The sequence below is a fragment of the Struthio camelus genome, chromosome W (genome assembly GCF_040807025.1).
Source record: "Struthio camelus isolate bStrCam1 chromosome W, bStrCam1.hap1, whole genome shotgun sequence".
NCBI classification, from domain to species: Eukaryota; Metazoa; Chordata; class Aves; order Struthioniformes; family Struthionidae; genus Struthio; species Struthio camelus.
This window is the reverse complement of record NC_090981.1, coordinates 41,762,665-41,788,594: the sequence shown is the minus strand read 5'-3', so window position 1 is coordinate 41,788,594 and position 25,930 is coordinate 41,762,665. Positions and strand designations below refer to the sequence as shown.

The 25,930-nt window shown below is 42.6% G+C and overlaps 1 long non-coding RNA gene across 2 annotated transcripts in view; it reads left to right on the top strand.

Annotated features, from left to right (window-relative positions):
* The window catches only part of LOC138064238 (uncharacterized), a 180,043-nt gene extending 167,733 nt beyond the window's left edge, over positions 1–12,310 (top strand). For both annotated transcript variants that reach the window (XR_011137517.1, XR_011137516.1), the window contains one exon: positions 9,593–12,310. This is a non-coding gene — a long non-coding RNA (uncharacterized lncRNA). The remainder of the gene's footprint in view (positions 1–9,592) is intronic.
* The last annotated feature ends 13,620 nt before the right edge of the window (positions 12,311–25,930 follow it).

Below are 25,930 nucleotides of genomic sequence, written 5' to 3'. Positions count from 1 at the left end.
TATAAAGAGTTTTAGTAATGAATGACCCAGGAGGAAGACGTTCCCAGACTTAGTAATGGTGGAGTAGCAATAAGAGTAATTAGTTAATAGAGCAATTCTGTGTGTGCCATCACCCCTTTGGGTCCACATCAAGTGGCACTGAGGCCTAAATACCTTCTCACTTGAATTAGGCCAGAATTCAGAAGCACAGTTTTGAATTTAAAACATTTCCAAATTTGCTGGTGCACAGAAGGAGCTTGTGCAAAATGGGTGATTAGATGTGTACCCCTTCATCTGCTTGACTGCAAAGAAAACTGATGGACACAAATGCTTTCTTTGCTGATTGGACTTTTACAAGTATCAGCTAGGTGATGGCTTTTTCCAAATGCCTTTTGTCATAATTGACACTACACCTCATCATGAAATCTAGTTCCAAGAGGAGAATCAAGTGACAAGGAATTTTTAAAACGGGTTTATTTAATACACTTTGCAGTTTAATCGTGGCAAGAAATGCTTCTTTCTTCATGAGCATTTGGCTCTCTGGGCTTCGGATCTCTAGGCTGAGCACAGTAAGAAACTTTTATTTCTTTTAGACTATCGGCTTTCGTCCCATCTGGCAATCAGGAAAACACAAAGTAAAAGGGTGTTTCCAACAGACTCCAGCTTCAGCAAAAGCTTTTTCAAGGTTTTTAACCAATTTTGGGTCTGCATCATAAAGCAAAAGGAACAGGACAGTAAGTGAAGAGCTGTGCTGTGTAAACAGATTGCTGTTGATGTGTGTTCCACAGCTGGACTTACGGCTACAGTAACTTGTTCTGATGTGATAAAATTTTAACATCCAGACTTCATGTGCCAGCTGATAAGCGATGAGGGATAAATTAAAAACAGTTTCATTAGCAGTAAAGAACACTCTGTATCAGGAGTCTGTCAATTAGGTGCTAGCACAGAGCATTATCATTATACAAGTGCCTTTTGGCTGTAAATGACTGTCCAGCACCTCCATTAGAAACTTGGGTCTTGAGGCTCGCTAGTAGGAGGCTCATTTAAAAGTTCATTAGGCTAAAACTTGGCAGACTGCTTGGCAGGCCAGATGTGCATTTTTTTATTTTTCAAAAAATTATATAAATCAGTTCAAGGAGCTTTGATCTAGAATTTGGCAAATAGCACACAAATCTCATGGTTTTATGGGGATGTTTTTATTCCGGTTAGGCTAACAATAGTCTCCTTAAAAAAAAGTGCCTTGTAAGCAGCTAACCATTCAAGCTAACTATACTGGCCTCCTGCATTTTCCCCTTCCCCCTTCTCAAATACTGCTTGGAAATGGCTGATAAAAAATACATGAACATGTCTAGTGGCCTTGTTGCCATGCTTCAGTGCCAAATTGAAACCATGCCACCCCATAACAAACCTTGACCTGCAGTGTAATTGCTCCATTTTTCATGGTTTCCTATTCTATCTTGGCCATTTCAAATTGCATTGACCTGCCACCCACTATCCCCGACAAGTTACCAGTCAGGAGTCCAGCTTTTAAATGAAACAAGGTTTTAACTCCAAAATGGCATGAGGAATGTAACTGCTTCAAGATGTATCATGTATTGCTAACCAAAGCCTGTAGTGCTACCTAATATATGACATCCCCGTGGTAATGTCAGCAAATGCTACTGCAGTGCAGAAATAGCTGAAGCTGCCTACAGTAAAGGGAATGAGAGGAAAGGTTATAGCTGTACTGGTGAACTTCATCTCTAGAAGCTTTCAAAATAAATCTGCTATTAGAGCTAAATTTTCACTGAATCATGTCATAGATTTCCAGAGGATTTTGTAAACTGAACAATATAATCTGTGATACAATGAAAAAAGGTGCTGGATGGCTAAAATATATTTTCAGTGGACTACTAGTCTTTTAAAGCAGTGGTGAGTAAGCCTCAGTAGAGTCAGAGTTCTCCTGATACTTTTGAAGGTCTCTCTTTATACTTAGATGCAGGTTAAAATATAGGCACTATAATTGCTCTTTCCAGGGTCCAAGCTCCTTCGGATGCAAAATAAAATGAGGGTATAATTTTAGCTTTCATTAATTTTTAGAATATAATGACTGTTTCTAGCCTACCTTGATACAAAGCACACCTTGAAAATCTAATTGTCCTCCTTCGACTGCTGGCTGCCTGAAACAAGAATTTGTGCGGTATGAACCATCTGTGCATCTTAATCACTAGAATATTGGGCTCCATCAGTGTGCCAGTAACAGGACTTCTGTGGCTGAGCAAAATGCTGGATGGCCTGAAGCATCCTCTGAGACGTATGATCTGGTCTTAGAAGAGTAAGCTGGGGGCCTCCTCAGAGCAGGCAATGCTTTAAGCTAGTGCTGTGGGCAACCAGAAAGTGTAAGAGGCTCTCCAGCCCTCTGAGCTCCCCCAGTTTCTTATGCTATCCTATGGCAGAAGGCAGAGGAAAGGCATAATTTTGGAGGAGAAGCACCTGCTTCTCCCAGACGAGGTCTGCTTGGCCCAGTAGGGACTCTTTCAGCTACGAAGAGGGGCCTTGCATTTGCTTGCTATCAAGTTCTTCAGTGTTGTTTCTTGATGTATGGTATTAATAAGGCAGGTGTTTTACCCAGTCCAACTGGTGTTTTTTTCCCTGGAGAGGTGTAATCCAGGGGTGTGGGAGAAGGATGTTCGTGTAGTAAATATTTTTTTATTTAAAAAGGAAACATTTTTTTATGGGGGATATGAGCAGTGTTTAAAAGCTGCAGAGGTAGACACTCCAGGGATCAGCTGTAAACGAAGGTTAAGCCTCGTGAAGGCTCCTACCTTGGCTTTTTTATTGGGATTGCTATTGTGACTGAGGCCTTGATGTTTTATTACCCTGGCCATATGGTTATGTGGTTTTGGCGAAGGGTGTTTGGCGAGGGGCAGGGGAAAGGGAGAAGGAAGGGAGGTTGTTGTTATTGCTGCAGTGGAACAAGTATATTCAACTTTCCCATTCTAGTGTGTCCTTACTTACAGCATATGGACACCAATTCCACATTCTTTATGGGGAAATCACATGGGCATTGTTAAATCATTTAATCTAAACTTTGAAAAAGAAAAATAATAAGGTGATTAAGGGCAACCTGAAGCTACTTGATAATGTGATGCTGATGGGATGGGATCGTCTTTCATTACTGTGCTAGGACGAACACTAGTTGCAGAGCGCAGGGAAGAGGTAGGTGGTGGATTTTTCTGAGTTTTTTTCATATGGCAGCTGCTTATGTTCTTTCCATTAGAAGAGAGACAGATGCACAGAGAGAGAGCTTCAATGCCTTCTGCAGAGAGCTCTATTAGTTCTGAGCTGAAATTGAACCATGCTAATTTTAAAGCACTGCAATATAACCATTTTATTTCCTCCAGCTGTGAGTCTTGACTTTCAGCTGGAAAGAGGGGGCACAAAGGCAGAGCGAAAGGAGGACTGGAAAAAATAAAACCACAGGATGCCTGTCAATACCTGCTCTTGAGTTAGGAGACTCTGAGCATGACTAGATTTGAGAGAAATCATTAAAGTACTGCCTCTCGCTGGAAATGAGCACAACCCTCATTCTTGTCTAAGTAATCAGGATGTACAATTCAAAGATACAGAGTCAGAACTCCAGAATTCATTTCCTCTAGAAAACCTTTTTAGGGCGTTAAAGATACTGGGAGGGCATCCCAGTATCCTAATAGAGTGCATGTGATAGACGTGCTATCTCAGTTCTTATCATCAAAGAAGCATCAGTGAGAAGCCTTTTCAAAGAGACAAAAGGGAATTGGGCACTTAACTCCTACTGAGTGCCTAATTCCCCTCTGTGCCACTGAAAACCTCTCCTTAGAGGAGTAACCAATGAACTCTGAAGAACCCATTTCCAGATGTGGATTTATGAATTTATGATACTGGAAATTCTCAGCAGTGAAAAAGTGCTGAATTTATAGTTCATGTTTGGATTCTTTCAAAGAGGCTCACTTACTAGAGTATTGTTGGAGGTTTCCCTAATACCTGATATAAAAGTTTAGATGATTAGAAACATGAAGGAGTGATCAGCAGATGCCCACAGGTTTGCAGGAATTTGCTTTGGTGACATTTATGAAATGTTAGAGAAGTTGAGTGTTCCCAAAGTATCAGCGTGCACTTTGCAAGACGTCTGAGCGATTTCGTTCTACAGAGAAAATGAAAAGCGTCTGTTTTTTTAAGTCATTAATGAGATGTGGCACATGCTGCACCACAAATTTAAAAGCCAAGTGCACTTTAGGACCTGCTTTATCTCTCTGTTCTTTGACCGTCTACAGTAAATTAATGTAGTTTAACACATCGCACTCAAATGATGTCATTATTCATCCCATTATTTTTTGACATGGTGTAACCAAGTCACTGGACACTGCACACTGGTAGTGTGCAGTTTAGGTAGTGGAAAGGTTCTTCACAGTTTGAAAGTGACTGAGCCTGAGCAGTAAAACTGCAAAACTGCACTGTGAGTGGTAGTGCTCTAGCACTGCCTGAGCTGATACTTTGCAACTGCACACTAACTGCAAAGCAACAAGAAAGGACGAACATCATTGGTTGAGAATAACTCTTGGAAGTGCCAGAAGGGTGGCCTACCGTCTCTCACTAAAAGGAGAGGGGAGGGAGAATTGCCTTGCCTTCTTGGGGCCAGAACTATGGCATTTCTCTGAGACCTGCAAATTTGTTCCAGGCCGTCTATGATATTGCAGTGCCAAACCACTAGCAGCTAATTACATTCCTACTAGCAGAGCCTGGCTCTGGCAACTCAGTGCTTTAGTGGCCAATATTTTAGGTATTATCCTAGGTAAAACTATTTGTAATACATGAATGCCAGACACATTTCCAATCGTGTTAAGTATTAAAAAAAAAAAAGGAGGGATAGGCAAAAGGTGAATTTAGGCTGATGTCCAACAAAGTGCATAAATGCATATGTGCTTTCAAACGTGTGAAATATCTCATTGCTCTTAAAAGGACAAGCATATGTCTTTGCATTTAGTTTACCACTTTACAGTTGTTTTTTTATCTCGAGTATTGTGAAAGAGCTTGATCATCAGGCCTAGAATCTCCTGTCTTGGAGAGATGCTAAATCCAAAGCAGGCTCTTTTTTCCTGTGAACAGCCAGGAAGGCTGATGGGGTAATATGCACACTTTTATGCCCTCTGTCTGGAAGCAGGGCCAAAGGCAGATTACAGACTTACAGGGACATGGCCACTGAGTCTACCTGTTTAATGTGACCTCTGGGTAGGGGAGGAAATACGAAGCTTTATCTACTTGTTTCATCAAGTGCCCTGGAGCTGCTGCTACATGGCTGCTACTGGGGTGACGATGCTGAGCCAGGCTTACAAAGCCCAAAGTCTCATAGAGGTAGGCTGCAAAATAAGTATACAGACTTCTCAAAGGATGGTGCCGGCCTAGCTATCGCGAGGTCCTCTGGAGACTTACAACAGATGCCAGTACAGTCTTATGAACTGAAAGGTGATCATGACTCACCTCCAAAAAACGCTTATCTTCCCCCTGGAGAGCTTCAGCATCTGGTCGTAGCAACTTGGCTGCTCTTTGGAGCGGTACATTTTTCAGAAGAGAAAAGAGATAGTGTGTAGAGTTGCACTCCTTATTCATTCCTTTCTCTGTGGTGCTTTTTATTGAAAGAGTTTCAAAAAGAAGTTTTAGTCAGGGCTCCCGGGTTCTGATCCAGGGCTTACTAAGCATTTTAGTGACTTCCAAGAGCTTTAGATAGATCGCTGCATTGTAAACTTTCTGTGACAGGCGTATATCCACTACTGAGTAAACTCTACCTGTAGTGCAAGATGTATCACATTGGCAGCAATGAATGCAGGCAGGACTCAAACATGCATGGAAAATTAGATTAGACACTTTGATCTAAATTCAAAGGTGAGCAGAAGTTAAACCTTCTGGCTGCTGGTAAAGAAACATTTGCTCCTAGTAACCAATACGAGGCAGGTGCTAACTTGCTGCCATATTAAATGTTTCTCGTCCTGTTACCACCACCAGAGTATTTGTGCCTGGCAGAAATACTTTTCAAATATTGTCAAATTTGTTTTGTGTTATGCCAAAATGCTTGTTCTTTGTGGAAGGCACCCCCCCATAGTGCACCTGCAGGCTGCAGACTTCCATTGCAGCCACCACACTGCCATTGTTTGAACTTTCTCTACTCTGAACTCAGAGAGTCCCAGAGAACTTGGGTTAGTGAAATTCCACTGTCATAGTAACTGCTAATTATTTTTAAATAAGTCTCTCTTCACCCAAACAATAGTTCCTTATTATATATCGTCACAGATCTCTCACGTCCTTGCTCCTCATAGGATTGGAACAATTCCTTGTATGCCATGAAAACACTTCAGGAGAAACATAAACCAAAATCTTCTGGTCATATGGAGAAGGATTAGGTTCGCTCCTGTGCTCCTTTTTTTAATCTCTGTCACCGCCTGTATTGCATAACAATTTTCAAGCAGAAATCCCCCATTACTTTGATTAGTAGTTCCACTTTAAAATCAGTGACATAATATATCCTTTGGGAAGGAAACACATTCTGAGAATAAATGAAGGCCCAGCTTTCTGGATCTTGGATCACTAAAATAGATCTTTTAAAACACAAACCAACTATTTAAGAAGCTCCTAAGAGGCTTCCAAGGGAGAGAAATATTTGACAACTGGTTGGACACATTTTTAGCCTGCTAATTTCCCTGTTTTCGTTTTGTACTATTAACCTGCAGGAAACAAATACAGTATGTTAGCTAAACACCAACTGCACAACAAGGAGTGAACTGACATGACACAAATCATAAACGATATGATTTCTTAAGAGGTCTTGTAAAGGGCAAGAAATAGCTTTTGTTCTGTTCATCTGAATGCATTTGTGCAAGAGTGCTCACGGTTATGCTAGCAACCTGAAGCTGCCCTTCCAAATCAGCGAGCTTCTGGGTTTTAATCACTTCAAGTACACGAGCTATTCTAGTTACCAACAGGGAAACAGTTGCCAATCATAGTAGAGAAAAAAGCAGACCTACTGCAGGGCATGAAATTAAATTTTCCAGGTAGTAGCAAGTAATTGATACCACAATATGACCTTTGCTTAAAGCAGCCAATTTAGAGCCGTATGGAACAGCAAATGGGGTTGGCCAAAGCCTGTGACCACCAGCAAGGCTGCTGAGGAAAGAAATGACTCTAACAGGACTTTCCACTTCCACTGGCAGGTAGCTCAGTGGCTTTATAACCTACATGAAGTGAGGCTCTCATCTGATGCAGACCGTGGCCCAAGAATATTTTTATATAGATTTATTTTTAATAGGTCTTTTTTTGTAACGTGGCTTGATAAGACTTCAGCAAATATGCATGCAAATGACAATTCTTCTTGTTACTAGCCTATTGTTTGTAGGCAATGGCAATTTTTCTCCTGAGCTGATAGCTCAAAAATTACTTAAGAGCTTGTCTGAGTAATCCTCATCGTACCCTGCTATAGAAATCATGCATAGCTTCTTCCAGGAGGACTCTGAACATCTCTTTCCATCTCCCAAAGTCCCTGAACCCCTACTGACCCAGTAATAAGTGAAGCTGCTGAACTGTGTGTACGATCCACACACAGCCTGGAGTTGTCCCAATAAACAGAGGTGCCTGGGGAAGGCACACAGTCTGCCCGGCCATCCCAGCAATCAGGAGGGACAAGCAGTGACCAGAGGGGTGTGATCTCAACTGCAGCCTCCCTTGGCCTCCAGAGGTGCCCATCTCACCAGCTCTATTGCCCAGAGACAAAATCAAGAGTGGCTAAACCTCCAGAATAGATGCCTCAGCTAAATGACCAAAGCAAAAGAGGATGAGTTTTGGTCCACCTGCTGAAGCCAATAAAAACTTTTTCCAAGAACTGTGCATCAGGATCTGAACTCTCATCCTCTATCAATAAAATCAAGACGAGCTTTGTCACCAACATGACTGTATCCAGAATCAGGCTATAAAATTCCAGCCACACAGAAGGGAGCCTTTGCAACGTGACTGCCTTTCACACCTTACGAAATCCAGCAGCTGCTTAAAAATGAGTCCTCATACCCCGATTCCTGAAGGCCTTTCTATGTGTTTTCTCTAGCATATTCTCCATAATTTTAGTGGGACTACTTGTGTGCCTAAGATTAGGCACAAGACCAAGCAATTCACTGAATTGGTGCCTGGAACAAGCTCAGTGTCACTGAGGCTTCCACACCGAGTACAGTGTATAGTACTGAATATCAAACCCGTTGCTGACATTTTTGTTGCTCTGCTGTAGCAACAGTAATGCATTCTCTCAGGCCACTAGCATTTAAAGCTATGTACTGAATACAAATCTAATACAGCCAAGAAATGCTGAAAATGCTATCAGCTGGGAGAAATTAGATACATATCATTTGGAAATGCTCCTCCAACCCCATTTATTTCCCAGATTATTTCTTCTTACAAATATACATCCATAATCAGACATGAAATTCTAGCTATTTGAGTAGAAATGCTTCCTGATTTGGGGCTTATTGGAATACAAAACCAAGTGCAGAAGCAGGAAGAGATTTAAAAAAAAATCCCTACACAATTAGATTTAGCTCTTTCAGCCGTATAATTTTATGATTGCAGAAAACTGAAAAGTCACAGCTCCTCTATTCAATTTAGATTGCAGTCAGATTCTAATTCAGATTTCAATTAACATTTTAATTTTAGAAAAATTGCCACAATAGTAAAGAGAAAAATGAGCTGCAGGGACTCTCCACACAAAATGAAATGAAACTCAAAGTTCAAAAATACAAGGCTGAATAGAAAACCGTTGTGGTTCATTATGACCACTGCATACTAGGGAAGGGTAACAAAGTAGGACCTGTCCTTTTCCCTTTTGCTAGGATTGCTACAAAAATAACTGATCTTGCCTTCCTGCAAAAGAGACCAATAACTGGTGTAAACTCCTTAGCTGTGGGTAGCACCACAAAGGAAAGACGACCCTCGACTGTCCTGCTGTCATAGCTAGACCTCGCCCTCATCCTGCCGTCGCTGAATTATGTTACTCTGGAAGTGGCAGGGATGGCTTGAGTGTCTCTGAAGCAGGGAAAAAAAAAATTTTTGCTGCCCCAGGATGAGGACAAAATGATCTCCTGGCGTGTGTGGACGTGTGTGACCTGTTCCCTCGCATCCTTGCACGCACACAGGGCCCTTGTTCCCTCCCTCGGCACCGAGCAAATCCTTCCTTTCTGCCTCAGCCCCCGCCGCTGGTGTGAGGCACCTTCCCCTCGCAGGGAACAGGAGCACGCCGCGCGCTCCCCTGAGGGTCCCCCCTTGCAGCCCCCTGGCCCTACACCCATGGTGGGGCCACCTCGCTGGCCTTCGCCGCCCCTCCGTCAGCTGTGCGGCGCGGCGCCTGCCTCGGGGTGGCAGAGCTGCTCACACGCAGAAACCGCTGCGGTTCCCTCCACTGGTGTTTTTTGCCCTGGCGAAATAAAGCCTGGATTTGGGCCAAGCAGGTGCGATATGCAGGTGTTTTCACATTGGGCTTGATTTTCCCCTGCCAGCACTGCCGCCAGCGCGCCGCGCAGGAAACTGCCCTGCAGTGATGCAGGTACCTTCTCCACCCACTTTTCAGGCCCAGAGGACTCAGCGAGGGTTAGGCAGCGAAGCACTCCGATCCGGCAGTAAGCCCAAGTTCAAAGTGGATGCAGAGCTGTGCTGTCCAACTCTACCTGAAACCGCCAAAGCAAACTCGGCAGAACACCCCCGTTTACAGCTATCGTTATTTTTCAGCCATCACATACCACATACGACGTGGACGTAACGGCAAGGGAGGCTCCGCGTAGCGAAGTTTCTCTCTCTCAATTTCCCTTGCTGGGCGAAAGCCCGCTCTGCCTCTGGCAGCTGCAGCGGCGCCCCAGGCCCGGCAGACATCCCGTCTGTGCCTGCCTCACCCGCATCCCCGTCCCAAACTGGCTCAGAGACCATTAAGGCCAGGCAGGGCTGCTCGAACCTTTTCACCTGGCTTCCTGCAGAACAGCCGATAGATTTTACCTAGTGTTGGCCTAGGAAGCCCTGGCTGGGCTGGGAAATGTCTTTCCAGAGGGGAAGCTGGTCTTTGTTTAGAGCCTGACTGAAAGGAAAAGAAGGCAAGCAGCCAGCTCCATGGAAAACGGCGGCCGCCGGCGAGCGTCAGCGGGAGCGCCGGCAGGCGCTGAGCGGTGCCGGGCCTCGCTGGGATGCAGCTCACAGCGCTGCTCGCCACGCACTGGTTTCCAACTTGAAATGATGAGATTATCCACAGGTTTACTGCGGATCCTTCTGGCCAGTCTGAACCAGCGCTCAGCTAGTCCTTTCTTAATTAACCTCTGTCCTGCAGACTGTATGATTAAATAGGCCGCTGCTTCTACTCGGCTTTCAAGTTACCTGTGGTCTTCTGCTCCTTCAGAAAGTTTCACCGCCCTGCCGAAACCAACCCATGCTGGCAATGGGAAAGCAGAGGGCTGAGAATATGTGCAAAGAAATAAACGTTTTCCCCTCGTTTAACAGTATAAAGGCCAAAATACATTTTCTGTGAAGCGATCTGACGGTTGGATATGCTACTGAAATGCTGCTCTGGCTAGAATGGGAAATTTGAAGAAGCTGTTTGAAATTATAATCTGGACTGCAGACTGGACACTACACAAAGCTGACACATAAAGCATAGGATGTTTTTTAACTCACCCTTTAATATTGATAGTGGGTGGTCCTGACGCCAAAAAAATTGTGGCATAACACTTTGCTACTTGCCCTAGATTACTCGTCTGGATGTTGGGTGTAAAGCGGGTAAAAGTACCCCTGGGTAAACACGATAATCGCTATCCCATGAGGCGCTCAGAGCCGGTGTTTCCCGGCAGGGAGAGCAGAGGCCGGCTGGTGGGGCGCCTTGGCCAGGGTGTGCGGAGGGGAGCGCAGGCAGACGCCTGCACCATAAGCAGAGGTGCCGGGGCTGCTTGCTTAAAGGCCAACCTGGGTGAGGAGGCTATTAGCCCAGCAATGGCCCAAATCGATCAAGCCTGCAAAAAATTAGGGCTTATTAGCTTGAGATTAATTCCAGACTGAGAAAGCTGGAGCGCAGCAGGCCCCGGACGCTGAGCCTGCACAGCGCTTGCTGCGCGGGGCGGCCCCAGCTGGCTCCGCCGGCTCCGTTCTGCCATGCCCCCTTTGGCAGCTGGCCGTACCCAGTGCCCAGAACATCTCCAGCCAAGGGCGCCCGAGAGCTGGAGGGACCGTCAGCGGGGCTCAGTGCGCCGCAGAGAGGTGACTGCGGTCAGGAAAAAGGTATGAGCTGAGGGCTCAAAGAGGTACGAGGACAGTAAAACTCAGCTCATGAGTTTCTCAGTTCCCTTTCACTGTTGGCCTGTTCTAGCCAGTCTCTCTCTCTCTTTTGTCAAGCCGTGAAATTTCAGCGCTAATCCCTATGAGAGGCTAGAACAGACAGCCTGTCTCCCGAATTTACTCATCATCAGCTAGATAACTACCTCATGAAAAGAAATTCAGCAAACGTATTATTTTTGTCCTAATGAAGTGCTCTTTCAGTTCAGTGAAGGGCTGTATGTCCTCAGCCAGCCCTTGGTAATTCTGACCTTTTCTGAGGTGCAGTGTCTTGGAGATTGGCAGCTAGCCCGGGGCAAAAGCCCTCCTAACAGAGCCCCACTGAGACCTAGGCAAACCAACACAGTAAGGAATTCAACAGGCAATCAATAAGACAGCCATCAAAATTAACATTAAGGGTGTCTTGTAGGGAACATAATTAATTTTATGATACCATCTCAGAACTAATATTTGAGTGTCATTAAGAGACTACATTGCTTTCAGAGCTTTTGGCTAAAGTAGTTATCTAGCAGTGTGCAGGTTGTTGTTCCGCCTAAATCAAACGTTGTGGGAAATAATGTGTAAAAAGACCCAGAGTTTTTTATAAGCTGTGCCACAACTCGCTGATTATATTTGTGTAGCCATCAGAAGCTTAGTGTTAATTTTTTGAGACCTTCTTGTATAATCTCTGTAATCTCTTGTCCACAGCAACTAGCAGCACCCTTGTTCAGTTCACTGTTACGTGCACTATCCTGAGAGCTATATTTAGAAAATTTGCTGTAAAAAGATATCAGTATTAAAAAAGTGCTAGAAATAGACTTAATTTACTTAACATTTATGACTGAAATTAATATTCTATATGAAATGCTATAATGTCTATATGCCTATTTGTATTCTTTGTATGTATAAATATGCGTGAACATGTGCACGTCTATATGCACACAACATTTTGTACTGTTATAGGCCATCTTTATTAAAAGGTAACAACTCCTTTAATCTCAAAAAATGTCCTGATCCATAACTATAGATCTACACTAGCCAGAAGAAGTTTGATTTGGGGAAAAAGCAGGTATGGTTCTGAGGTTCACAGCTGTCTCAGTTTTCTTTACAAAGAAAATCCAAAATTCCAGATTTTAAACGTTCTTTCCATACAATTTCCCCCCACAAGAATATGCGTGGATCAGAGTCACAAAATCCTGACTTTGAGGCTTCAGTTTAAACTCTTTGCTTGCCCCTCATTTAGATACAGACCAAAATGTAAGAAAGAATAAGAGATTTTCTGCTTCTCAAGATGGCAGGGGTCTCACAAGATGAATGATCCTCATGGTGTTTTTATTTTAGGATGAAATCTGACAGTACAGATTTTGGAATTTTGCCAGTACTAAGCCTTAATCTGAATTCAGCCTCAGATCTGAACACTGAGCTACACCTCGTGCAAAGTCTCCTCCAAATAGTTGCCTAGTGGTGAAGAGGAAAATAAATGTTTTCCAGTCTTATTTAGGACAGTACTCCATTCTATCTCACAGCCTTTTGTTGTGATATTGATTAATGCACAAATCTCTGTCTCCTCAGCCATCTATCTCAGCCATTGCAAAATGTGAAATGGCTTTCCTTTTCCCATCATAATGATGGCACAATTGATTTCTTTTTATCTTACTGGTGAGGTGACAGGAAGTGGCAATCTTTTATTAATGATGTTTTTGTGTCATGCTGGTCTTCTTAATAATCTTTTTACCTGACAATGGGCAAAAGTAACACACAACGTATAATATTTGAGTTGAGATCCTCTAATTAGAAAGTATTCCATTTTGACCTGCAATATGCAAAGAATAAATGGAAATGTTAGCAGAAGCAAAAATAATTTTGTTCTGCTAGAAAAAATTTTATCAAAAAATAAGCCTATGGTGGTATTTCATAGGATCATCTGTTGTTTGTAACTTTTCACAAAAGCATCTGGAAATAGAAAGGGGCCATATATAGACAGTGCATAGGCTCAAATTCCTAGAATGTTTTGAGGAACCCTATGAGAGCTGAAATCTCCGGGGCACCAGCTGTACAATCGCTATTGTTCATCCGCTGAGAATCTTTACAGCAGCCTTCTACAAAGAACCACTATGCTGTCTTAATTACAAGTTTAGAAAAAAAGCCAAAGAAAATTTCTGGCAGCACCCAGACTGACAGGAAATTCAAACATCTTCAAGTATATAAGCCAATGAAGCTGTTGAAACTGAACCCGTTTGCAAGGGGATTTTTTTTTGATGTGTGCGAGATGAGCCTGAGGCTGGAGGTGACTGTGTCAAACGGAATGAAAGAGCAGGAACAGGAGGAGGAGGGAGAGGATGAATAGAGCACCAAAACATGTTTTTTCAATGAGTGTTTGGTGGGTGTTACCATGCCCCGTCTAGCAACGCTTCTGCCTCCGTGCATCCTGCATCCCTGCACAGCACAGTTTGCCCTGGGCACAATGCCAGCCGTAGCTGAGTAGTTGGGACTTGCCGGGCAGGAAATCAGCATTTCCTGATGCCCTTTGGGCAGACCATGCCCACAAGGCTGGCATAAATTCTCCTCCTTTCTAGCATGTGCCAACTACTTACAGAGACTGACACTGTAGTTTTATTCCCTTTCCACATTTCCTCTGCTTGACACATGAGGTGCCATCTCCTCAAATTTTAATCATCGGTATAAATTCCCTCTAGCTTCCCCTGAGTTTTTTTCAAAAAGATCTTGTATTTTTGGATCTAGCTGTATATTTATTCTTCTTGATCGCATTCACATTCATGCACATACACATAGGCACATCCATTTTACAACTACGCTTAGCATCTGCTTAAGGTGAACTCTGGCAGCCAGACAAAACACAGCCCATTTTGATCTGCCAGGCTTCAATGAGTAGAATCTATCGAACTGACAGCAGCGGCAGCAAGATCACACAGCACATTGGGAACAAAACCTCTCATATATTGGGAAATTAAGATTTTTGGGACCCAACGTACTTGGAAAATGGAAACGTACAGAAATATAATTTGCTTTCCTGAGGGGGGAAAAAAAGCTAATTTTCCCATTAGTTAGCTATTCAGTCCTTTACTCACATTCAGTAATTTGGCTCAGGTATAGAGCATTTCACTTCCTATAGCCATTGTGTCCTTGATACTGCATTTAAGTGCTCTGCTCTCTGTTCTGAGTGGGTTGTTCTTCACAGCTCAAACCAATAGCTGTGAGGTTTTGGTTTCTAAAACAAGAAATCTCTTTTTCTTCCAAAAAGATTTCTATCTTGGCTATCACCAAGCAATTTCTTTCCTCGCTCATACAGCAACTACATAGTTCTTTTCTGCCTGAAATAGAATATCATCTGAAGAACTACTGGAGCTAAATTAACAAGCTCAGCTAGTGACTCACTGTAAAGTAAGGAAGGATTTGCACAAGCCGGCTCCCCACACAGTGCTTCCTGCATAAGAACTGGCAATGATGTCCTCCTTCCCCAAGCTCTCCACATGCTGTCTGCACTAAATAAACAAATCATTCAGGAAGGGACACAGTTGCAATGACCTATGGGCCATTCCTGCTGCTAAACAACTAGTAAAGCTGGCAAGGTGCAAGAAGGACTGCACCTGCAAATTTGGAGGAACACTCAACTCATGTGGCAGTGTGCTTGCTCGGGGCCTTGCAGCTGGAGGGGTTGAAGGTGCTGTTCCTTTTAAGAGAGAGTTGAGCTCCCAGTAATGAACGAGTTCTGCGGAACTTAGCATTGTAAAATATTACCAGCAAAACTATGCAAGATGATGCATTGGTGTCCCTGCATACTCCACGTATGGACGTCTTTGAAATGCTGTCACAACAGTCATAACATTAGTCTCAGGAAAATCATCATTGCAAATCACTGCGCTACCAGATCCTGGAGGACTAGGAAAGATTAACATCTAATTTCCATGCTTTCCAAATGCACAAATCAGTTCCTCATGTTGTAGGGAACAACTACTGTTCTTGATTGGGGTGAATGCAATGAGCTTGCACTTCTGTAGCTCTGAAAGAAATACGACCCTTGATCATTTTTTCTTCTTAGAGCCAAATGCTCTTCTGATACGTTCTGCTACTGCTGTTGTGGGTGCTTTCCTTTAGCCTTGAGAGAGCTGGGCTGGCCCTATGGTGACAGTGATAAACCTAAAACTCAGGTAAGAACAGGCCCCTTTACCTCAGCTGCCCTTTGCCACCCCAGACTGCCTCCATCCTGTCTCAGCCTTTCCTGGGGGAGCAATCAGCCTGCAACACTGCAACTGGCTGGCAGTCCTCACTATTCCCCAGCTTTCATGCCTTCTTTCCCACTTTCTGCTAATGGCTCTCTTTCCTAAGCTCTTCAAAAGCAGAGTATTACATGCTTTGCAATTTGGTTTGTATATGTCTTTCATTAAATCTGCCTGTTCTACTGAACTAATCTCACACTTTCTGCGCCTTGCAGATTAGTTTGCTGTTCAATTCCACAGCTCTCTGATGAGACAGGCTTTTTTTTCAGGTCTGTGATATTGCTTTCATGGCTAATTTGCTGTCCTCTGTTAGAGTAGGAATTGATGAATCTACTAGCATTGCAAATCTTCTTCATCATGTTCTTAAGGATTGCCAGGCCTCTAAAAAAATAAAACCGCTTCTGTCACTCACTCAGTTTCATAAAGATTACAATTTGCCATAGTGTATTTTATAGTGCGCTTATGTAGGAATATCTGTGGTAATATGTATTTATAGGACACTAATAATTCTATAACTTCGCAGCGTTAGCCAAAGAACGAGTCTGGGGAAAATAAGGATGTGAATATGTTCATCTACTTCTTAGATTGCTCTTCACAGTTTATAAAACACTTGGTGTCCAGACTATAACTTAGGTGGAAGCAGAGGGTCAAATCTGCAGCCAATGAAAGCAAAAAGAGTTCTAATAATTCCAGTACTTTTATCTGTATACAGTAGTTGAGACTCGTTCACAAGTTAGAAATATTTGGCTTCCTTAAAAAGAGTGAAAAATCTTGCTCTCAAAGTGTTATTCCATTTTATGTTTTCCAAAACAAACAAGCAAAAAGGAGGGTGCAAGGTTCAGCCTGAATCCCTGACCTGGCCTGAAGCAAAGTCACACGGTTTCATTGGCCCTGCAGAGAGAGTGACCAAGCGTTATTCAGGGATGGCAATGGGTGGCTAGAGGCAGGGAAAGGTGGGCATCTCTTAAATTAGCTTGCTGTAATCAGGAGCTACACCCTCAAGCCAGGAGAAGTACTTATAGTGAGCAACTTCTCTGCTGTAGGAACTGCTGGTGACTCTCGCTCAAATACATACAGGGAAGGCAGTTGTGACTTCTATAGCATGAGGGAGAGCTACAATTCAGATCTTGCCATCCCTTCCTAAAATTGTAACAAAAAATCCCTTTTATCTCCTATTTTTGTTTGGGAGCCAATGGGAAACCTCTCCCAAAAGCTGAGGCCTTTGAGAAAATCAGTTTTCAGATATGGGACGGGGATTTGGCAGGATGTGGAAGTTCTTCTAGTGGCATTTTGCTATCTTTTAAAATTCCTTATTTTAAAAAAATCTGAACAGTTGTTCAAAGTAGTATTGAGAGCTGGGTCAATGGTCCACAGCAAGTTCTGCTGAGCTTAGAAAGTTTGCAGGAAAGCCAGAGTAGGCATGAGGAGGGGGATGTCGAAGGGAGGAGGAGCATGGAGGCGCAAGTGAAGGCTTAACAAAGAAAGGGGAGGCTGAGGACCTCAGGTACCCCTGAAGATTAGGAGTGCAGCAGTGCAGAAGAGCAGGACCGACTTATTCCGAGCCCTAAGACATGTCTCAGATGTCAGCAATGCAGGTTAAGAGCTGTGGTCAACAGCCATCTACCTGCTCTGCAATGAGGCAAAGCAGCAGTTGCGAGCGGTGCCTGGGTAGCCAAAACCAGCTGAGTACTCATGGCTCTGCAGATACTGCACCTTCTGCTGGGATCTTCTCCCCTCCGACTGCTTGTGGCACCACCCAGTGCAGGGACTGGCTTTACAGTGGAATGGTTGACATTTACTTTCCAGGACATAATGCTATTTGTGTGCTGTCAGCTAGTATGCCTATCCCTCTTCCTCTGTTGCTTTGAAATGCTAAATATTTACTTTCTTGCAGTAGGAGCCATAGTCCTTGATGTAACGCTATCTGCCGTATAAAAGCTAGGGAAGGTGTCAGAGTGCAGCAGGCCCAGGATAAAACCCAACACTTCTCCGAGGATGAGGGAATTATAGTGCCCTAGTAAACCAGTTTCTCTGGATACTGGCCTCAGGGGCTCCTTTCACATACATGGGGGCAGGCTCTGTTTTAGGAAATTGGCACCAGCCTGTGCCAGTGGGCAACTGTTCAGAGAGCCACGCTTACATGCCCCCTCAGCCCTGCGAGGTTCTTATTCTTGTTAAAGTAGCAGCCTTTATTTGGCTGTAAGATTCATCTCTATTCCTAGCTGCAGGCACTTCCCCTTGGCAGTTCTTATTTATGGGCTGAGGTGCTGCTGCAGCCATGAACGGCGGAGGGTTAGGACGCTTTCTTTGTCTGAAGTGAGAATGAGGTGGCAGCTTTTGCAGCCTGATTCTGGCCGTTTCCCTCCTGTCGGGGTGCAAATGCCAGCTGAGGTCTGACACCTTGTTTTATTGTGTGAAGACTGGAAAGAGATTTCTCAATTAGCTTTAAATTAACTGCCTCTTGTCATTATGAGTTCCCCAAGGATCGGTGTGAGGGTGCGCTTGAAAAGGTTGTTAGGCAGCCTGCCTCTGTGTCCACTATCTGGGCATCAACCAGACCGTGCCTGCCACTTCTCATCCCCAAGTTTAAAGCTTTAATTAGGAACCTCCTGCATGTCCAGTCTTCACAAGCACCATCTGGCACACCACAGAAAATATGCTCTGTTTTCATTAGAGGCAAATCCTAGGAAAGTCGTCTGTGTATGTTAGAGGCAGGGACTGGAAGGACAGTGGACGAGGGTGAAAACTTCCAAAGCATTTCAAAGTGGAAAGAATCTAAAGGGAAAATGAAATCTGCATCCAAGTCTGGTCTTACATTCAGAATATTTATGATTATGATGTTTTACACAAACATTTTCATTGTCAAGACTTCTGCATATGGACTAAGCTGCAGCATGCTGGAACACGACCACGCTTACTACTTCCAACGCCAGACTTGGAAAATATGAGACTTCTTTGTATTTATGGCTTTGCTTTTCAGTGCACATCGTCACCAAGACTGAACAAGTCGTTTCCTCAAGATTCACAGCAACACAAAAAGTTTTTTACAAACTAGAGAGCATCTGGTTAAATGCAAATCCTTGAACTGACTCTTTCTGCAATTTTGTAATACCCTGCACTCAGAAATGTCTGTAACTTTTTCATATTAATACACACATCTATGTTCTTAGTAGGCTGGTAAGTTGTAGAGCATAATTCTAAATACCCAACTGTAGCTACTGAGACACAACTCTAACAAAAGTAGGAATAAAGAACAGACACTAGATTGACTGAAATCTTTAAAGCATATTAGAAGGTGATCGCCTGTGGTCTTTGTGTAATATCTGTCAGTCTAAGAGAGAATGAGGAAATTATCCAGGGCACACCTTGCAAAGCTTAGGGAAAGGAAAGCACATGAACTAGGATTTGTATTTGTGATGCCTCTTCCTTTAGTAGAGTGCCATTGGGCTGAAGTGTAATTGCTCCAGCCCTGCATGCCACCCAAAAAGCACACAAAGATCATGTCTCATCCAGAGCTGGCTGCCATGGGCTGACCAGATTTATCCAGGGCAAGCTCAGAGAGAGCAAGCAGTATGATGGAAGAAACCAGCAAACAGATCTTTCTTCCATGCTGCAAATTACATAAGAAGAAGTTTTAACAATTCACTTCAACAGGAGAAGCACGAGCCCAACTAGCAGGGTAAAGAAAATATAAACAGGAGAGGCGAAGTCTAATGTGTCTGTACCAATTGTCATTTTAAGATATGGATACAGGGATAGAGCCTTAGAAAAATAAGCAGCATGTATAAGGGACAGTGGCAAAATACAGAGGTGTTTGGGAGACTTTATGATGATTAGGTTTCTTACTGCAAGAAGTAGGTGTCTCATTTAAGCTTAGTTTGGACCGTTATCTGTGCATGGAGCTAGTGAAGACAGCTTTTCACATTTTTCGCAAAATGTAACATGAAAGTGTTATTTATTTCTAGTCACTTTGCGTGATACCTACAGTACAAGTGGAAGCACTCAGGCTAAACTATAATTGAGAACCAGTTTCTCTTAACCTTTCTTTTCCCTGTGTTCAAGGCTGTTTTTCCTAAAATTGGATACAGCATTGCTGTAGTGTCATATTTTACCCTGGAAATGGATGCATTTTCATGATGAAATTTATTTTATATGTTGGAGGACTTCAGGCTCATTAGCCTAATGTATGCTAAAATATTACTAATGTTCAATTTGGTTTGAATTTTGGATGCAAATTCCATTCTGTGCTTATTTCATGGGAACTGCTGGCCTTAACCCTCAGGGTTTAAATCCCCAGATGATAAGAAATGCCATATAACCTTTAACATTCAGGAAATTGAAACATACTGGGCCATTATGCTTTGTGGTTACACACACAGAGGAAGGATCTACTCTTTCTCATCCTTAATCTTGTTTGCCCAGATCCCGTGGGGAGCTCCCAGGGGCCACTGCGGGCACATGTGAGAACGGCAGTCTAGCTGTAGGTCTCCAAAATTCACCTTCAATGGCTATTCCCAAAAGCAGCTGGAGGGCCACTTTCCGCAAGTGCTCTGCTCCCACTGAGAGCAATGGGGTGCTGGTGGGTGCCTACCAGCTCTTTTGAAAATCCTAATTGCAGGCACTGAATGCTTCAGCAAATCTGCTCCTCTCTTCTCCCTAGGAAACTCTCACGCTTTTGAACTCTCTGGACACAATTACGGGTCAAAGTCTTTGTGACCAGCTCTGACATTATGGTTTAAATGACATTTTGCCTAGAGGCATTAACATGTCCTTCTCTCAAGTCGAGCTGAGAGGACCTTTATTAGCTCCTAACTGTTGTTTTGTTAATCTAATGAATGGCTCTTTAGGAAACAACAGAGAAAATGCTTATTAATGGTAAAAGCTTCATCCATTATAAAGCACCCTGCCCCCGAAGAGGTCAGAAAACGATGGAATCTAGAAGAAACTCTTACTTTAAGCATACCCGCCAGTCTCAATTATTCACCATACCAAACAGAGTTGTCACAAATTTTGTCTGATCCTTAGAGAAGGTAAAGGCCTGCTTCTTACAGGCCCCTAGTAAAAACCACTAAAACCCAGAGACAGCAGAATGGTTATTGAAATGAAGATTTTTATCAGTGAAATAACATTTGCGGCTGTGTTTGGCTAGAATACTGCACCTCAAAGATTAATTGCTCCAAGCAAAAAGTGGGCAGAGAATTGGGTATCATGCTACTGATGCTCTAAGAAGATGTCTTAATCATATTTTAAAAGATCTTGAATGTATTAATCATCTCATCTGGAAAAACTTTTTTGCTTTGGAGTGAGAGCCATTAACTCAGGCACCACTTATAGTGACATTAGCTTTCTAACAAGAACAAATAAAAGTAAAATTATCCCTTACCTCCAAACCAATGTATAATTTTGCACAAGAATATCTGATTTGATCTTCTCCTGACATAATGACTCAGCTGCATTTCTTTCATATTCTGTTTTCTGCTCCCTCAAGAGAAAGAGGAAGTAATGCACTTGCTGTGTAGGGACCTCTTTCAACTACAGCCTCAGAACAATTAACATTATCTCATTAGCTTTTGTGGTTCCTTGGAAGCAAAAAAAAATCCAGATTTTCCTCTCTCCATCTGCCACTATTATTCAGCACAGACAGTTGGGTAAGAAGTTGCTTTAATTTGAACAAAATCTTCAGGGCAGAACTCCACGACTAAGAAAATGAATGTCTAGAGTATTCTGCTGCTCCCAAAATGGCTAACTCGGTAGATAAAATTCATTTATACACTGTTAAAGACAAAGGACTATTTATTTCTCTTTTCTCTCTCTCTCTCTCTCTTTTTTTTTTTTCCCTTCCACAGTGGCAGTTTACTTGTGTAAAACCCCCACAGAGTTAATGCACAGCTTGTACCACAGATGGCTGGCAGGATGCATTGCACTCCTACCCTTGAATCCTGAGCTATGGACCTATGGTAGGTTGAAATGGAGACATAAAGAGTATGCAGGCGTCTCAGAAGAAAAAATCTGAGATTATGATCCTGTCTATATTTAGATTATGGGTTATAGTGAAACAGGGACCTCTAAGTTTTCTGAACTGCAAGGTCTGCCTGGCCAGGGTCCGGGCTGAAATGGGAGGTGCCAGCGGTAGTGGGTGCAGGCTCCAGCTGAAGGGGTGGCCAGGCATCAGGCAGTGCCTCCTGACCATTGTAGGACATGTAGGACATGTCCGCACTGCACTCGGAGGTGTGACTGCAGCACTTGGAGCCTTCCAGTTCCAGTGCTGCTCTATCCTGGCGGCACAAATGACGTTTAACAGACACTAATTGTGTCTTAGCCAGCCTTTCAAGGTAAGCTTTTGCATGGGACTTTTGCGCTCATGGGCCTTCAGCACATTATACATTTGTGAGGTCCTGTAAATGAAACAGCAAAGCACTACAATATATTTTGCCCTCCATCTCCACATTTCTGGAATTACATCGAATTCACTCCAAGTAAGTAAGGTATTGTAACTCCAAGTAAGGTATTGTAGCACCAAGAGTTAGGAAAACGTTCAGCATATACATTCCTAAATATATTTACTATCAACACTCTCGGTAGGCTCAGTGTAAGTCTCTACAACCTTGTCTGGAATTTTTCTCTGGAACATCAAGGAAAACGATACTACTGCTCCTCAAAGGAGACATCCTGTTACCAGTGAAGTTCATGCCTTTCAAATCTTTGGTTTTACAGGGCACAGCAGTTTAAAGTAACTGTTGTATGTTCTGTCATCCTTCCTTGCAAGCAGATGAATACAGCAAACATCGCCGTAGCAGTGAAAGTCCCTCGTACAGTCAGGATCAATACCTTACTCTTGTAAGTGCCGGTTTCTAGCGGGGGGTGTCCTTGGTGGGATGAACAGCTGTCCTCAGCTCACTGCTCTGTACTTGTACAAAATTTACCTGAGAACTCCACACCTGCCCTTTTCCTCCAATAGACAATTTCTAACCATGGTCAATCTTATTTAGGACATGGTTCAGTAAAGCATATAAGCAACTACTTAATTTAAAGCAGATATGTATTACCATTGTTCTTAAGGAGCTAGGTTAGAAGCCAGCCAAACAGGCCTAATAAAAATACTCTTGAAGCTATAACAGAATAGTTATTTCCGAAATGATTTAAGTGGTCTAGAAACTCATTGAACAGACAAAAAGTGAAAAGTATATCTATTCTTACCCCTTAAAAAGCTTTTCTGGAGTTACAGCTAATTTATAGAATTTCTTGAGTAAAGAAATGTATCCATTGTCATTGTCTGGAGAAGATTAGACTCATATCTAGCAGAACAGTGCTATGGTGACAGCTACTAAAGCAAATACTGTAAGAAACAGCTATACAATTTTGAAAAAGTGGACACAATTTGACCTTGCTGGGAGAAGGCATAACCATAGTGACTTAAATAAATTACTGCTGTTTTTTCAAGGCTGTAAGTTTGACCTAGTAAGTCTAAACAGTGTCAGAGGCTGAATGCCCCCCTGCCACTCATCCTCCATGACTCGACTGGCTGTCTGAAAGGGAAGGATGGTGCTTTCTCACCCTTACAGTGTGTTAAGAGGACCTCTAGGATTGCTATAATCATATTAAGATCCTTCTGTGCCACTGCTCTTTACACCATACCTATGGAAACTGCAGCTGAAATGTCTCCAGAGCTCTTGCAGGGTCTTTCCCAACTGCAGTTTTCTGGATATAGACAGTACCTTTTAATCACCTGTCTAGTCACAACTTCCCACTTTTCTGATAAGTGCAATGGGAGACTAGTTATCAGTTCCACAGAACTAGCATAGCTCATGGATATCATGTTTGTTTTGTTTGCCCAATTAAAAGATCGGGTGTGAGTTTAAAATTCCCAGAAACCGCAGCAGCAGCGTTGCACTGCATATGGCAGAGGAAATGCAATTAATATGTCTGTCTGGAAGCTAAGAGGATATCAGCAATTGCTATCAAAACCAGAATTCACATGGAGATCATTGCAATTCAAACAGCTATTTGACCTGACTTTCAAAAGACCAGAATAAAGTAGCCTGATTGGATTCCTCAGGGAATCTGGTGTTCAGCTGGGAGAGGCTTTAGCTTTGTTAACTGTCTAAGCACTGGCAAGTGTTTAAACTGGAATAATAAGGTTTAAATTCCCAGGGTCAGCAGGCCAGCGCAGAGAGTGTAATTTTAAAAGAAAAGCATGCTTTATAAAGCAATTAATAAAAGTCAGACCCTAAGGTGGCATCTGTTCCATTTATTTCAAGAAAGGCATCGCAGAATATCAGCAAATTGCTTTATTTCTTTGCTTGAGTTCATTTCAAAATGTATCTAATTGTAAAAGATTCCCCAGAGGACTGCCATCAGGTATAGAAGTCATATGCAATTCCCCAGGGTTCAGCTTTGTCTAAGAAACTGTAAGAGGCATTTCACTGAAACTGCACACCAAACCAGTTATATAAAAGTGGCAGCCACACATGCTCACGTTCAGGTAGGCTGAGATTACCAAACAAAACAAGCCATTGTACAGTGTTAATTGCTAAAAAGAACCACTAAACCTTATTTTATTTCCCCTTTTCCTCCATTCTTAGTTGTGTTAATCCAGTAAGTGAGCAGAAGTTAAATATCACTGAAGATGCTATTTTAGGACATCTCAGATTGGCAAGAATCATAATTAAATGGTCATTACAGTCTCTTAATCAGCTATGTCTTTTCCTTCTGTGTTTGAAACATTAATCTCTTGCTTGTTTCAGTACAAGTTATGCTATAACTTTTATACAACAACCTTTGGTCTGATCATATAGCTCTACTGCAAGTCAATGGCAGCTTTAGGTGACCATGGAGCAAGCCTTGTCTTCTTACTTGTGCTGTAAATGCCACATAGCTCCTATAAATCAAATAAACTACTGGGCATTGGCAAGATTTTGGCTTTGTGCTTCTGCTCTCATTCTAGACTTGCAAAGAATACTTCAGTCTCAAGGACCCAGCCAGCACTTAAAATAAACAAGCATTAGGAATTCATTAAAAAAGCAAAATAAATATATACGTTTCAGTCTAGAAAACATTGATTTAAATTTCCCAGCATTGTCTGATACAATTGTGATTACTTATGTTACTCATTTCAGCTCACCTGCTCTGATGCCGATTTAGCCGCACCGCAGAGACTGTGTATGTAAATTATCTACATAGATTTGTGATCTGACCTCTCCACCAGAGCTTGTGCAATGCATTCGTATGTGCGGAGCACGCGTGTGGGATCTGAGGGGTCTGTGCAGAGTGAAAATCAGAGAACATTTTCAGAAGTACTCCATATGTTGCCTGCAGGATCCATTTTTAAAACAGACATAGCTACCTCTCTCCTGTTGAACTCAGCATAACGAGGTACCAGAGTATTTCTTCATAGGTTGGCCTAGTTCTTGTGAAGATACGTACCGTATAAGTACACAATATAAGACAATCCATTTGAACTGGTAATAATTCAGGTTTTTACCCTGAGTTCACAAGAACAGAATTAGATCCTTAGTGGGGCACACACGCAACTGGCAAACGTTACAATGTTCAACCAAATTTTCTGTTCAATAATTTATACTAATTATTCTGCAGTGAAAGTGTATCATGATATGGAACAGATTATGCTTGAAAGGACAAATCTGAGACTTTCATTTTGAGTTATTCTCTAGATTATAACCAGAATTTAAAAAATAAAGGGTTATTTTACAAAGCAGTCTTGAGCAGCAGAATGCTCCTCGAGCAAAGTGCTGCTCTGTGCCTCAAGACAGTGCTCTTCCTTGTCTATCCTTTGAAGATAACTTCTACTGATCTTTGAAACGTGTCTACCTTGGGGGTTATGATAGTTCAGATGTGTGTGAGCCTGCTTGGGAGCTGCAGTATTTACCTGCTAGTCATAACAGTCTTGCAAAGAGCTGAAATTGAATACCCAAACAGTAGAAAGAATTTTGATGGCATTTTTTGGAGGTGAGATAAATTAAATTCAACATAAATAAGGGGCACAGGTTTTCCATGGCTAACTCGCTTTGTATCACTAGTTAATTGACTTGTAATCAAGGACTAATCATGCCAATGATGTTAATAACCCACTATCCATAGTTAATTCTTCTGAAAATTGCATATAGAGGAATTAGCCTTGTTCAGTTATTTTTAAAGACTTGCTCTCGGTTTAATTGATCAAAATTGTCTCTCAATTAAGATCTGTGTTTGTAAGTATGTACAGAATAGCCTGCTGTCATAATACATAAAAGTACACAGTGTTTCTCATCCTAGGGGAAAAAAATTCCTTTACAGCAACCTGAAGCCCAAGGCAGGAAAGCTGAATTTGCTTCCATGTAGTTCCAGCACTGAATGTGCTTTGGCAACATCTTCCATATATTCCA